This window comes from Aquarana catesbeiana, linkage group LG02, assembly GCF_042186555.1.
Source record: "Aquarana catesbeiana isolate 2022-GZ linkage group LG02, ASM4218655v1, whole genome shotgun sequence".
Lineage (NCBI taxonomy): Eukaryota > Metazoa > Chordata > Amphibia > Anura > Ranidae > Aquarana > Aquarana catesbeiana.
The window spans coordinates 542,464,480-542,477,955 of record NC_133325.1 but is presented as its reverse complement, the minus strand read 5'-3'; positions in this window follow the sequence as shown (position 1 = coordinate 542,477,955).

The following is a 13,476-nucleotide window of genomic DNA, read 5'->3' as shown; positions in this document are numbered from 1 at the left end:
GTACGGGGCATTACACTGCTAAAACCAGGAAAGCCACCAAATAAGCCTCAAAATTTTTTGCTCCATATCCCTACTAGACAACGATATCAAAATCTACACTAAGCTCCTTGCCCTCTGGTTTGCAGATATTATCCCATCTTTATGTAACACCCTCTACCAATAGGTAGGTGCTAGTAATAGTTTTTTTTTACTAGTGACTGTCAGCACAGGCAAATTTAGGCAGGCCTATGCTGCAAGCTAGGCCTGTCTGTTTTGATCTGGGGGCTGGGAGTGGTCAGAGTTGCAGTGGGTGTGACCACTTGTGCTCTAGTTCTGAGGTGCCTCCCCTGCTTCCAGGGAGAATGTTCTGAAAGAGGGGCAGGGCCTCGAACTGGAGTGGTAGGCAGCTCATGTGGGAGCCCTGACCAATCCCCAATTGGTATTGGCAGGGGGCGGGCCTCCTATAAGCTGAGGTGATATGCCACTGAGGGGGATGTCAGCTGAGTGAAGTAAGGAATGGAATACTAGGCAGAAGCAAGAGGGCACCCCCATCTGGGGTGGGTGTACCGATCACACGAGGAGGCCCAGGGAGAGCTGTGAAGGAACTTTGCCTCTACATGGTCATTGGCAATGTCTTTATTAGGGATGAGCCGAACACCCCCCTGTTCAGTTCGCACCAGAATATGAATAATCAAAAGTGCTAATTTTAAAGGCTTATATGCAAGTTATTGTCATAAAAAGTGTTTGGGGACCTGGGTCCTGCCCCAGGGGACATGGATCAATGCAAAAAAAAGTTTTAAAAACGGACGTTTTTTCAGGAGCAGTGATTTTAATAATGCTTAAAGTGAAACAATAAAAGTGTAATATTCCTTTAAATTTCATACCTGGGGGGTGTCTATAATATGCCTGTAAAGGGGCACATGTTTCCCGTGTTTAGAACAGTCTGACAGCAAAATGACATTTCAAAGGAAAAAAAGTCATTTAAAACTACCCGCGGCTATTAATGAATTGCCGGTCCGACAATACACATAAAAGTTCATTGATAAAAACGGCATGGGAATTCCCCACAGGGGAACCCCCGAACCAAAATTAAAAAAAAAAATGATGTGAGGGGTCCCCCTAAATTCCATACCAGGCCCTTCAGGTCTGGTATGGGTATTAAGGGGAACCCCGGCCAAAATTTTTTTTGAAAATGGCGTGGGGTCCCTCTCAAAATCTATACCAGACCCTTCAGGTCTGGTATGTATTTTATGGGGAACCCCGTGCCAAAATAAAAAAAATGGTGTGGGGTCCCCCCAAAAATCCATACCAGACCCTTATCCGAGCACGCAACCTGGCAGGCCGCAGGAAAAGAGGGGGGACGAGAGAGCGCCACCCCTCCTGAACCGTACCAGGCCACATGCCCTCAACATTGGGAGTGTGCTTTGGGGACAAGGGCCTCATCCCCACAACCCTTGCCTGGTGGTTGTGGGGGTCTGCGGGCGGGGGGCTTATCGGAATCTGGAAGCCTCCTTTAACAAGGGGACTCCCAGATCCCGGCCCTCCTCCCTGTGTGAAATGGTAAGGGGGTACTTTTGTACCATTTCACAAAAAAAGTGTCAAAATGACAAGAGACAGTTTTTGACAATTCCTTTATTTAAATGTTTCTTCTATCTTCTATTTTTTTTCTTCTATCTTCTATCTTCCTTCGGTTTCTTCCTCCATCTTCTTCTGGTTCTTCTGGTTCTTCCTCCGGTGTTCTCGTCCAGCATCTTCCTCTGCGGCGTCTTCTTCCCTTTGACTTCTGGGCCGCTCCGCATCCAGCATGATGGAAAGCTCCCACTGTGTGACGCTTCTCCTCTTCTGACGGTTCTTAAATAATGGAGGGCGGGGCCACCCGGTGACCCTGCCCCCTCTGACGCACGGGGACTTGACGGGGACTTCCCTGTGGCATTCCCCGTGACATCAGAGGGGGGCGGGGTCACCGTTACATAACGGGTCTCTGTCTCTTGTCATTTTTAGCATTTTTGACACTTTTTTTGTGAAATGGTAGAGGTACTTTTGTACCCCCTTACCATTTCACACAGGGGGGAGGGCCGGGATCTGGGGGTCCCCTTGATAAGCCCCCCGCTCGCAGACCCCCACAACTACCGGGCAAGGGTTGTGGGGATGAGGCCCTTGTCCCCATCAACATGGGGACAAGGTGTTTTGGGGGGCTACCCCAAAGCACCCTCCAAATGTTGAGGACATGTGGCCTGGTATGGTTCAGGAGGGGGGGCGCTCTCTTGTCCCCCCCTATTTTCCTGCGGCCTGCCAGGTTGCGTGCTTGGATAAGGGTCTGGTATGGATTTTTGGGGGGACCCCACGCCATTTTTTTTTAATTTTGGCCCGGGGTTCCCCTTAAAATTCATACCAGACCTGAAGGGTCTGGTATAGATTTTGAGGGGGACCCCACGCCATTTTTTTTTAATTTTGGCCCGGGGTTCCCCTTAATATCCATACCAGACCTGAAGGGCCTGGTATGTAATTTAGGGGGACCCCCACGTCCCTTTACAGGCATACTAAAGACACCCCCAGGTACGAAATTTAAAGGAATATTACACTTTTATTGTTTGACTTTAAGCATTAATAAAATCACTGCTCCCGAAAAAACGTCCCTTTTTAAAACTTTTTTTTGCATTGATCCATGTCCCCTGGGGCAGGACCCAGGTCCCCAAACACTTTTTATGACAATACCATGCATATAAGCCTTTAAAATTAGCACTTTTGATTTCTCCCATAGACTTTTAAAGGGTTTTCCGTGGCTTTCGAATTTGCCGCGAACACCCCAAATTGTTCGCTGTTCGGAGAACTGGCGAACAGCCGATGTTCAAGTCGAACATGAGTTCAACTCGAACTCGAAGCTCATCCCTAGTCTTTATGACCACATGGTTGGTGATAAAGAACTCCTGGAGCCAGAGGCATAACTAGAATGTTCAGGGCCCCGGTGCAAGTAACCATGAAGGGCCCCCACCAGGGGCGTTGCTAGGGCATACACATGTATATAATATATATGTGTGTGTGTATGTGTATGTGTATATATATATATATATATATATATATATATATATATATATATATATATTGTTACATATCTGAATGTGGATCCCCCACTTACATCAGGGTCCCCATGGATCCACCACCTACATCAGGGTCCCAGAGAGCCCCCTCTTACATAAGGGTCCTTAGAGAGCCTCCCCCTATATTAGGGTCCCCAGGGAGCCTCCCTCCTTACATCAGGGTCCCCAGGGATCCCCCCTTACATCAGGGTACCCAGAGAGCCCCCCTTACATCAGGGTTCCCAGGGAGCCCCCCCTTACATCAGGGTCCTTAGAGAACCTCCCCCTATATTATGGTCCCCAGAGATCCTCCCCTTACATCAGGGTCCCCAGAGAGCCTCCCCTTACATCAGGATCCCCAGAGAACCCCCTTACATAAGGGTCCCCAGGGAGCCCTCCTTACATCAGGGTCCCCAGAGAGCCCCCCACATTAGGGTCCCTAGAGAGCCTCCCCTTACATCAGGGTCCCAAGAGAGCCTCACTACTTATATTAGGGTCCCCAGAGCCCCCTTCATTACATCAGGGTCCCCAGAGAGCCCCCCTTAACATCAAGGTCCCCAGAGAGCCCCTCCTTACATCAGGGTCCCCAGAGAGCCTCCCCCTACATTAGGGTCCCTAGAAAGCTTACCCTTTCATAAGGGTCCCAGAGAGCCTCCCCCTACATTAGGGTCCCCAGAGATCCTCCCCTTACATCAGGGTCCCCAGAGAGCCTCCCCTTACATCAGGGTCCCCAGAGAACCCCCTTTACATCAGGGTCCCCAGGGAGCCCTCCTTACATCAGGTTCCTCAGAGAGCACCCCCTACATTAGGCTCCCTAGAGAGCCTCCCCTTACATCAGGGTCCCCAGAGAGCCTTCCCATTACATCAGGGTCCTTAGAGAGCCTCCCCCTATATTAGGGTCCCCAGAGAGCCTCCCTCCTTACATCAGGGTCCCCCGGGATCCCCCCTTACATCAGGGTACCCAGAGAGCCCCACTTACATCAGGGTTCCCAGAGAGCCCCCCTACATCAGGGTCCCCAGAGAGTCCCCTCCTTACGTCAGGGTCCCCAGAGACCCCTTTCCTTACATCAGGGTCCCCAGAGACCCCTTTCCTTACATCAGGGTCCCCAGAGAGCCCCCCTAACATCAGGGTCCCCAGAGAGCCCCTCCTTACATCAAGGTCCACAGAGAGCCCCCCTTACATCAGGGTCCCCAGAGAGCCCCTCCTTACATCAGGGTCCCCAGAGAGCCTCCCCTTACATCAGGGTCCCCAGAGAGCCTCCCCCTTACATTAGGGTCCCCAGAGAGCCTCCCTTACATCAGTGTCCCAAGAGAGCCCAACCCTTACATTAGTGTCCTCAGAGGGCCCCTTCCTTACATTAATGTTCCCAGAAATCCCCCCCTACATCAGGGTCCCCAGAGAACCCCCCTTACATCAGGGTCCCCAGGGAGCCCTCCTTACATCAGGGTCCCCAGAGAGCCCCCCCCTACATTAGGGATCCTAGATCCCTAGAGAGCCTCCCCATACATCAGGGTCCCAAGAGAGCCTCCCTACTTATATTAGGGTTCCCAGAGAGCTCCCCTTAACATCAAGGTCCCCAGAGAGCCTCCCCCTACATTAGGGTCTCTAGAAAGCTTACCCTTACATAAGGGTCCCCAGAGAGCCTCCCCCTACATTAGGGTCCCCAGAGATCTCTCGTCCCCCCCTATTTTCCTGCGGCCTGCCAGGTTGCGTGCTTGGATAAGGGTCTGGTATGGATTTTTGGGGGGACCCCACGCCATTTTTTTTTTAAATTTTGGCCCGGGGTTCCCCTTAAAATTCATACCAGACCTGAAGGGTCTGGTATAGATTTTGAGGGGGACCCCACGCCATTTTTTTTTTTTAAATTTGGCCGGGGTTCCCCTTAATATTCATACCAGACTTGAAGGGCCTGGTATGTAATTTAGGGGGACCCCCACGTCCCTTTACAGGCATACTAAAGACACCCCCAGGTACGAAATTTAAAGGAATATTACACTTTTATTGTTTGACTTTAAGCATTAATAAAATCACTGCTCCCGAAAAAACTTCCGTTTTTAAAACTTTTTTTGCATTGATCCATGTCCCCTGGGGCAGGACCCAGGTCCCCAAACACTTTTTATGACAATACCATGCATATAAGCCTTTAAAATTAGCACTTTTGATTTCTCCCATAGACTTTTAAAGGGTGTTCCGTGGCTTTCGAATTTGCCGCGAACACCCCAAATTGTTCGCTGTTCGGAGAACTGGCGAACAGCCGATGTTCAAGTCGAACATGAGTTCGGCTCGAACTCGAAGCTCATCCCTAGTCTTTATGACCACATGGTTGGTGATAAAGAACTCCTGGAGCCAGAGGCATAACTAGAATGTTCAGGGCCCCGGTGCAAGAAACCATGAAGGGCCCCCACCAGGGGCGTTGCTAGGGCATACACATGTATATAATATATATATGTGTGTGTGTATGTGTATGTGTATATATATATATATATATATATATATATATTGTTACATATCTGAACACGGATCCCCCACTTACATCAGGGTCCCCAGGGATCCACCACCTACATCAGGGTCCCAGAGAGCCCCCCCTTACATAAGGGTCCTTAGAGAGCCTCCCCCTATATTAGGGTCCCCAGAGAGCCTCCCTCCTTACATCAGGGTCCCCAGGGATCCCCCCTTACATCAGGGTACCCAGAGAGCCCCCCCTTACATCAGGGTTCCCAGGGAGCCCCTCCTTACATCAGGGTCCCCAGAGAGCCCCCCCTTACATCAGGGTCCTTAGAGAACCTCCCCCTATATTATGGTCCCCAGAGATCCTCCCCTTACATCAGGGTCCCCAGAGAGCCTCCCCTTACATCAGGTTCCCTAGAGAACCCCCTTACATCAGGGTCCCCAGGGAGCCCTCCTTACATCAGGGTCCCCAGAGAGCCCCCCCACATTAGGGTCCCTAGAGAGCCTCCCCTTACATCAGGGTCCCAAGAGAGCCTCCCTACTTATCTTAGGGTCCCCAGAGCCCCCCTCATTACATCAGGGTCCCCAGAGAGCCCCCCTTAACATCAAGGTCCCCAGAGAGCCCCTCCTTACATCAGGGTCCCCAGAGAGCCTCCCCCTACATTAGGGTCCCTAGAAAGCTTACCCTTACATAAGGGTCCCAGAGAGTCTCCCCCTACATTAGGGTCCCCAGAGATCCTCCCCTTACATCAGGGTCCCCAGAGAGCCTCCCCTTACATCAGGGTCCCCAGAGAACCCCCCTTACATCAGGGTCCCCAGGGAGCCCTCCTTACATCAGGTTCCTCAGAGAGCACCCCCTACATTAGGCTCCCTAGAGAGCCTCCCCTTACATCAGGGTCCCCAGAGAGCCTCCCCTTACATCAGGGTCCTTAGAGAGCCTCCCCCTATATTAGAGTCCCCAGAGAGCCTCCCTCCTTACATCAGGGTCCACAGGGATCCCCCCTTACATCAGGGTACCCAGAGAGCCCCACTTACATCAGGGTTCCCAGAGAGCCCCCCTACATCAGGGTCCCCAGAGAGTCCCCTCCTTACGTCAGGGTCCCCAGAGACCCCTTTCCTTACATCAGGGTCCCCAGAGACCCCTTTCCTTACATCAGGGTCCCCAGAGAGCCCCCCTAACATCAGGGTCCCCAGAGAGCCCCTCCTTACATCAAGGTCCACAGAGAGCCCCCCTTACATCAGGGTCCCCAGAGAGCCCCTCCTTACATCAGGGTCCCCAGAGAGCCTCCCCTTACATCAGGGTCCCCAGAGAGCCTCCCCTTACATCAGGATCCCCAGAGAACCCCCCTTACATTAGGGTCCCTAGAGAGCCTCCCCTTACATCAGGGTCCTTAGAGAGCCTCTCCCTATATTAGGGTCCCCAGGGAGCCTCCCTCCTTACATCAGGGTCCCAAGGGATCCCCCCTTACATCAGGGTACCCAGAGAGTCCCAATTACATCAGGGTTCCCAGAGAGCCTCCCTACATTAGGGTCCCCAGAGAGCCTCCATTACATCAGGGTCCCCAGAGAGTCCCCTCCTTACATCAGTGTCCCCAGAGACCCCTTTCCTTACATCAGTGTCCCCAGAGAGCCCTTTCCTTACATCAGGGTCCCCAGAGAGCCCTTTCCTTACATCAGGGTCCCCAGAGAGCCCCCCTAACATCAGGGTCCCCATAGACCCCTTTCCTTACATCAGGGTCCCCAGAGAGCCCCCCTAACATCAGGGTCCCCAGAGAGCCCCTCCTTACATCAGGGTCCCCAGAGAGCCCCCCCATACATCAGGGTCCCTAGAGAGCCCCTCCTTACATCAGGGTCCCCAGAGAGCCCCCCCTCATACATCAGGTTCCCCAGAGAGCCCCTCCTTACATCAGGGACCCCAGAGGGCCCCTTCCTTACATTAATGTCCCCAGAAAGCCCCCCTACATCAGGGTCCCCAGACAGCTGACCCCCCCTCCTTCAAGAGGTTCCCCTGTACCTGGCTGGTGGAGGTGGGAGGCGGCGATCGGCAGCTCTGTGGTGTCCACAGGCAGGGAATCTCCATGAGGCTTGTAATTCTTCTCCCGAGTGCATACAGTGGAGAGGGGAGGGGCCTCTGACCCAGGCATGTATCAGCAGCAGTGTAAAAGCAGAGCGACTCACTGAAAGTGAAACTAATACCTGCCCGGGTCAGGGGCCCCTCCCCTCTTCTCTTCACTGTATACACTGACACTCGGGAAGAGAGAACTACAAGCTCCAGGGAGATCCCACCGCCCACAGGCACAATAGAGCTGCCGATCGTTGCCTCCCACCTCCCCCCACTGCATTCTAAACAGCAAGCCAGAGGTGCAGGGGAGATGCTGGGTCTTGGGCCCCCCCACAGCGGCAGAATGACAGGGCTCAGTCGCAAGTGCGACTGCAGCGACCCCTATAGTTCCGCCACTGCCTGGAGCAGAAGGGCAGGGGAAGCTGTCGGAACGTATGGTCCAGACAAGTTCCTCATCAAGGACTCAGGGCAGTGGAAGGTCGGTGAGTGTTACCACAGTGGAGGGCTTGATGTGCCAGGTAGTCTGTGAAGGAACTTTGCTTCTACATGGTCATTAGCAAAGTCTTTATCATTTACACGGTGAATGATGAGGAGTCCTGGATCAGAGAAGAGACTGTAGGGATCTGTGTCAAATCGATGTGTCCTGAGGGCACCACAGGATTTGCAAGTTGGGCTGGCTGGGAACGGTAGTCCACCATCCAAAGAAATGCTTTTAAACTACTAGGCCTAGCAGCGAACAACCAGAGCCTGCTTAGGGTCTTATTCAGAGTGGGTCTTTATTGCTCAAAAGAAGAAGATGTGACATTACTTTACCTCAGTATTCATAAGTTTGTGCAGGAGGAAACAAGTTTGTGCAGGAGGAAACAAGTTTGTGCAGGAGGAGTAGGAGTTCTGGGACCATCACTTTTACACGGTCAAGAGTGATGTCATCATCCTTTACACGGTAATGGATGGGGAATTATTGGAAGTTATAGTCTGCAAGGAGATGCAGGAGGAGATCCATACTCAGTAAAAATGCACATCATATCTTCTGGCTCTAACTATGTGCTATTGTGCTTAAAGCTGAGGTCCACCCTAAAGTAAAAAAAAGTACATTAACATTCTCCAAAACATCTATAAAAAAAATTTGAAAAAAACATTTTTTTTTTTTTACTTACCAGAAACGCCTGTTGCTAGGCAGTCTTCCTAATCTGCCTCTTCCTTATCCGCGGAGCTGTTCGGTTACTTCCTCCTCTTTGGCAAGCTGCCCCGTTGTCTTCTGGGACCTGGGTGTGTCCCAGAAAACGACAGGGCCATTCACCAAGGCCTGCGCGACTCGCGCAGGCGCAGTAGGAAACGGGCAGTGAGGCCGCAAGGCTCTACTGCCTGTTTCCATTAGTTAGGATGGTGGCGCCGACACCCAATCCAATGGACAGATCGGCCTCGGGGGGGCGGCATCGCGGGCTCGCTGGACAGGTAAGTGCCTTTATTAAAAGTCAGAAACTACAGTGTTTGTAGTTGCTGACTTTAAAAAAAAAAACGGCTGGAACACCACTTTAATCTTAAAATATGATGGCAACTAAAAGTTCTATAGGCTTCCCATATCCCCTTCCCCCCCATCCAAGTTGTAGCCCCCAATAAAACAAAAAAAAAAACAGCAAAAGGCTATTCATTGTCTCGGTAAGTGATGTATGAAGTCTGTCAGTGGGGTGAATTGGTAGATTGTTTGTTACTAGCGGCAACTACATCGCTACATTAAATTAATATGGACCAGTCTGGCTTCACCAAGGGGAGACAATCCTCAGATCCCACAAGGAGATTGAAAGACATTATCAATTTTGCAAACCAATCCAGAATGCCTCCTCTGCTCCTCGCTTTGTATGCAGAGAAGGCGTTTAATAGGATTCATTGGGGCTACCTTAGTAAGACACTATCCAAATTTGGCTTCTCAGGCTATATCCTCTCAGCGCTCTTAGCATTGTATCAGTCTCTTCATCTTTTTTTTTTCCAAATCAATGTTTATTGATAAAAAAGTTGGAGTACATGAAAAAAACAGGATTGTAATATACATAAAATTCAGTACAGTGTAATTTCACAAGATATCTGAAATTGCAGAAGGAAGTATACTTTCTTTTTGAGTACAGTGTAACAAGAAACAATGAACAATATGGGCAACTGGCCCTAAATGTACCCAAGTACTGAAACAGACGTATCGAACACTACATTTACAGTATCTCAGAAAAGTGAGTACACCCCTCACATTTTTGCAAATATTTTATTATATCTTTTCATGTGACAACACTAAAGAAATGACACTTTGCTACAATGTAAAGTAGTGAGTGTACAGCTTGTATTACAGTGTAAATTTGCTGTCCCCTCAAAATAACTCAACACACAGCCATTAATGTCTAAATCGCTGGCAACAAAAGTGAGTACACCCCTAAGTGAAAATGTCCAAACTGGGCCCAAAGTGTCAATATTTTGTGTGACCACCATTATTTTCCAGCATTGCCTTAACCTTCTTGGGCATGGTGTTCACCAGAGCTTCACAGGTTGCCACTGGAGTCCTCTTTCACTCCTCCATGATGACATCACAGAGCTGGTGGATGTTAGAGACCTTGTGCTCCTCCACCTTCCGTTTGAGGATAGTCCACAAATGTTCAATAGTTTTTGGGTCTGGAGACAATGCTTGGCCAGTCCATCACCTTTACCCTCAGCTTCTTTAGCAAGGCAGTTGTCCTCTTGGAAGTATGTTATAGGTCATTATCATGTTAGAATACTGCCCTGCAGCCCAGTATCCAAAAGGTGGGGATCATCCTCTGCTTCAGTATGTCACGGTACATGTTGGCATTCATGGTTCCCTCAATGAACTGTAGCTCCCCAGTGCCGGCAGCACTCATGCAGCTCCAGACCATGACACTCCCACCACCATGCTTGACTGTAGGCAAGACATACTTGTTTTTGTACTCCTCCTCACCTGATTGCTGCCACACATGCTTGACACCGTCTGAACCAAATAAGTTTATCTTGGTCTCAGCAGACCACAGGACATGGTTCCAGTAATCTATGACCTTAGTCTAAAATAAACTATAGGTGGGGTAAATGGCGCTACCTGGTGCCAAGATGGCAAAAAAAGTATGGAAAAGGGCGAAAAGTTGTACCCTGGGTGTGCAATAAACGGTACCCTAGGTATACAGAGCTGCATAGATGGACTACTATGCAGAGCACTCCCTAACAGAGAGTAACCACAGGGTCTGTTCTAGAGGTACATATTATGTATATGTGTATAGAACCGTAGATACCAACATATAAAAGAAAAAGAAAAATGTGTAACTCGTGTGTCCTACAATGGCTATAGTAAGCTATACAGGTGTGCATATAAATGTGTGTATGTAATTAAACGGATCTATGAATAAATGTACATAAGTGTTGCATCCCGCATAGAAGGAGAAAATAATAATATATGTTTCACAGTGAAGGTATCCAAGAGAATGGATTATAAAATGTATATATTGCGGTCCAAAAAATATATATTTACTTAAAAAATAAAAAATGTAGCAAAGTCCCAAACATCAAAAACACCATCAAAAAAGATGTATAACGTCTATATGTGTGAGTAGAGGTAAATAACAGTCCACATATAGATATATGTCAGAATAGTGCACATAGATGTAACATAGATCATCACAGTGCTTGCAGTATCTCCAGGTGACTTATGTGCTCCCCCTCAAGGATCCCTACTCTTCGGATCCTATCACCCCTGCAGGGCGTGCATACACAGTAGAGGGATGTGCACGCTGTAGCGGGATATCTTATAGACCAATAATGTAAAGTATGTGTGATACATAAAAATAGGCACCATGGTTACGCTCTCCCCTACCACATGTTACCAACAGACAGAGGTGTAAATAATACATGGCATATACAAACCAAGGCCTGGCATGTGGATACAACATCCCTTAAAGGCATAAAGGGCCAACTCATAAGCTCCCCCTAGGGGCAGGGGAACGGTCCAGAAACCGGAGATAATGCTAACAGGCTCATGCCAGATATTACCTGTTAAAATTCAGCAGGATGGTGGCAAGTCAATGTAAAAGTAAGAGTGATCTATACCCCTCGTTATTGGTATCCACATAACAGGCACAGATTACACATACATAAGTATACAAAAATATAAAAAATCAATATAAAAAGTCGATATAAAAACATACCAGAGGGTAAGAATGCCTAAAAATAGAGGTTAGAAACCTACATATAATCAATGTGTAATACATGTCCCCCGTCCCATGGCAAGGGGGGCGTGGGTTTTAACACAGTCACCACTGAGGAACTGGGCATGGATGTCCAGCATCCTATATACCTTTGCACAAGATCGTGAGTCACTACCCATGGGGTACTCCACCACTCTGTGGACAATACCCATAAAACTGACTCTATAATAACATGGGTAGTCAGCACAGGCTAGGGGAGCTGTTATGGCAGATGGTAGTGAAGAGGGGCATTATATATGCAGATACAGCTAAACTATAACCCATCATGGGACATAGTAAAAACGGGAAAGGAGCTACCAATAGTAAAATAGGACCACCTGTGCTATTCCACACTATACCTAAAGGTGATGAATGTAGGCAAGACACACTTGTCTTTGTACTCCACACCTGGTTGCTGCCACACATGCTTGACACCGTCTGAACCAAATACGTTTATCTTGGTCTCATCAGACCACAGGACATGGTTCCAGTAATCTACTGTATGTCCTTAGTCTGTTTGTCTTCAGAAAACTGTTTGCGGGCTTTCTTGCGCACCATCTTTAGAAGAGGCTTCCTTCTGGGACGACAGCCATGCAGACCAATTTAATGCAGTGTGCGGTGTATGGTCTGAGCACTGACAGGCTGACCCCCCACCCCTTCAACCGCTGCAGCATACGTCTATTTCTCAAAGACAACCCGTGGATATGATGCTGAGCACTTCTTTGGTCGACCATGGCGAGGCCTGTTCTGAGTAGACCCTGTCCTGTTAAACCACTGTATGGTCTTGGTCACTGTGCTGCAGTTCAGTTTAAGGGTCTGGGCAATCTTCTTGTAGCCTAGGCCATCTTTAAGTAGAGCAACAATTCTTTTTTTCAGATCTTCATAGAGTTATTTGCCATGAGGTGCCATGTTGAACTTCCAGTGACCAGTATGAGAGAATGAGAGTGATAACACCAAATTGAACACACCTGCCTCCCATTCACACCTGAAACCTTGTAACACTGATGAGTTACATGACACCAGGGAGTGAAAATGGCTAATTGGGCCCAATTTGGACATATTCACTTAGGGGTGTACTCATTTTTGTTGCCAGTGGTTTAGACATTAATGGCTGTCTGTTGAGTTATTTTGAGGGGACAGCAAATTTACATGGTTATACAAGCTATACACTCACTGCCTTACATTGTAGCAAAGTGTCATTTCTTCAGTGTTATCACATGAAAAGATATAATAAAATATTTACAAAAATGTGAGGGGTGTACTCTCTTTTGTGAGATACTGTAGATACTGTGCTGTAGTTTCCCTAGTGTTGCACTCCAGTGAGCTTACTCATTAGAGTAGTGTTGAGCCATTGTGACTCATTAAGGTACTTCTGCTGTATCTGTATAGGTCAAGGGTGGGGGTCATGAAGAGTGTCGGTGTCAGGAGTAGTCGTTGTGTAGGCTCAATATACGGGTTAATATGGTATAAGCCCCCAATGGTATATGCCAATAAGACACACTAGGTGCACGTAAATAATATGAAACTAGGTAGACTCAACTGAATATAAAGCAGAGTGATTATGACATCAACTGAAAATAAAGCAGAGTGAATAAAACATCAAGCATACGCAAATACAAAAATATCATGATATATAAACAAGTGATGAAAAATTGTGCAGTGACTAACTAGTAAAATATG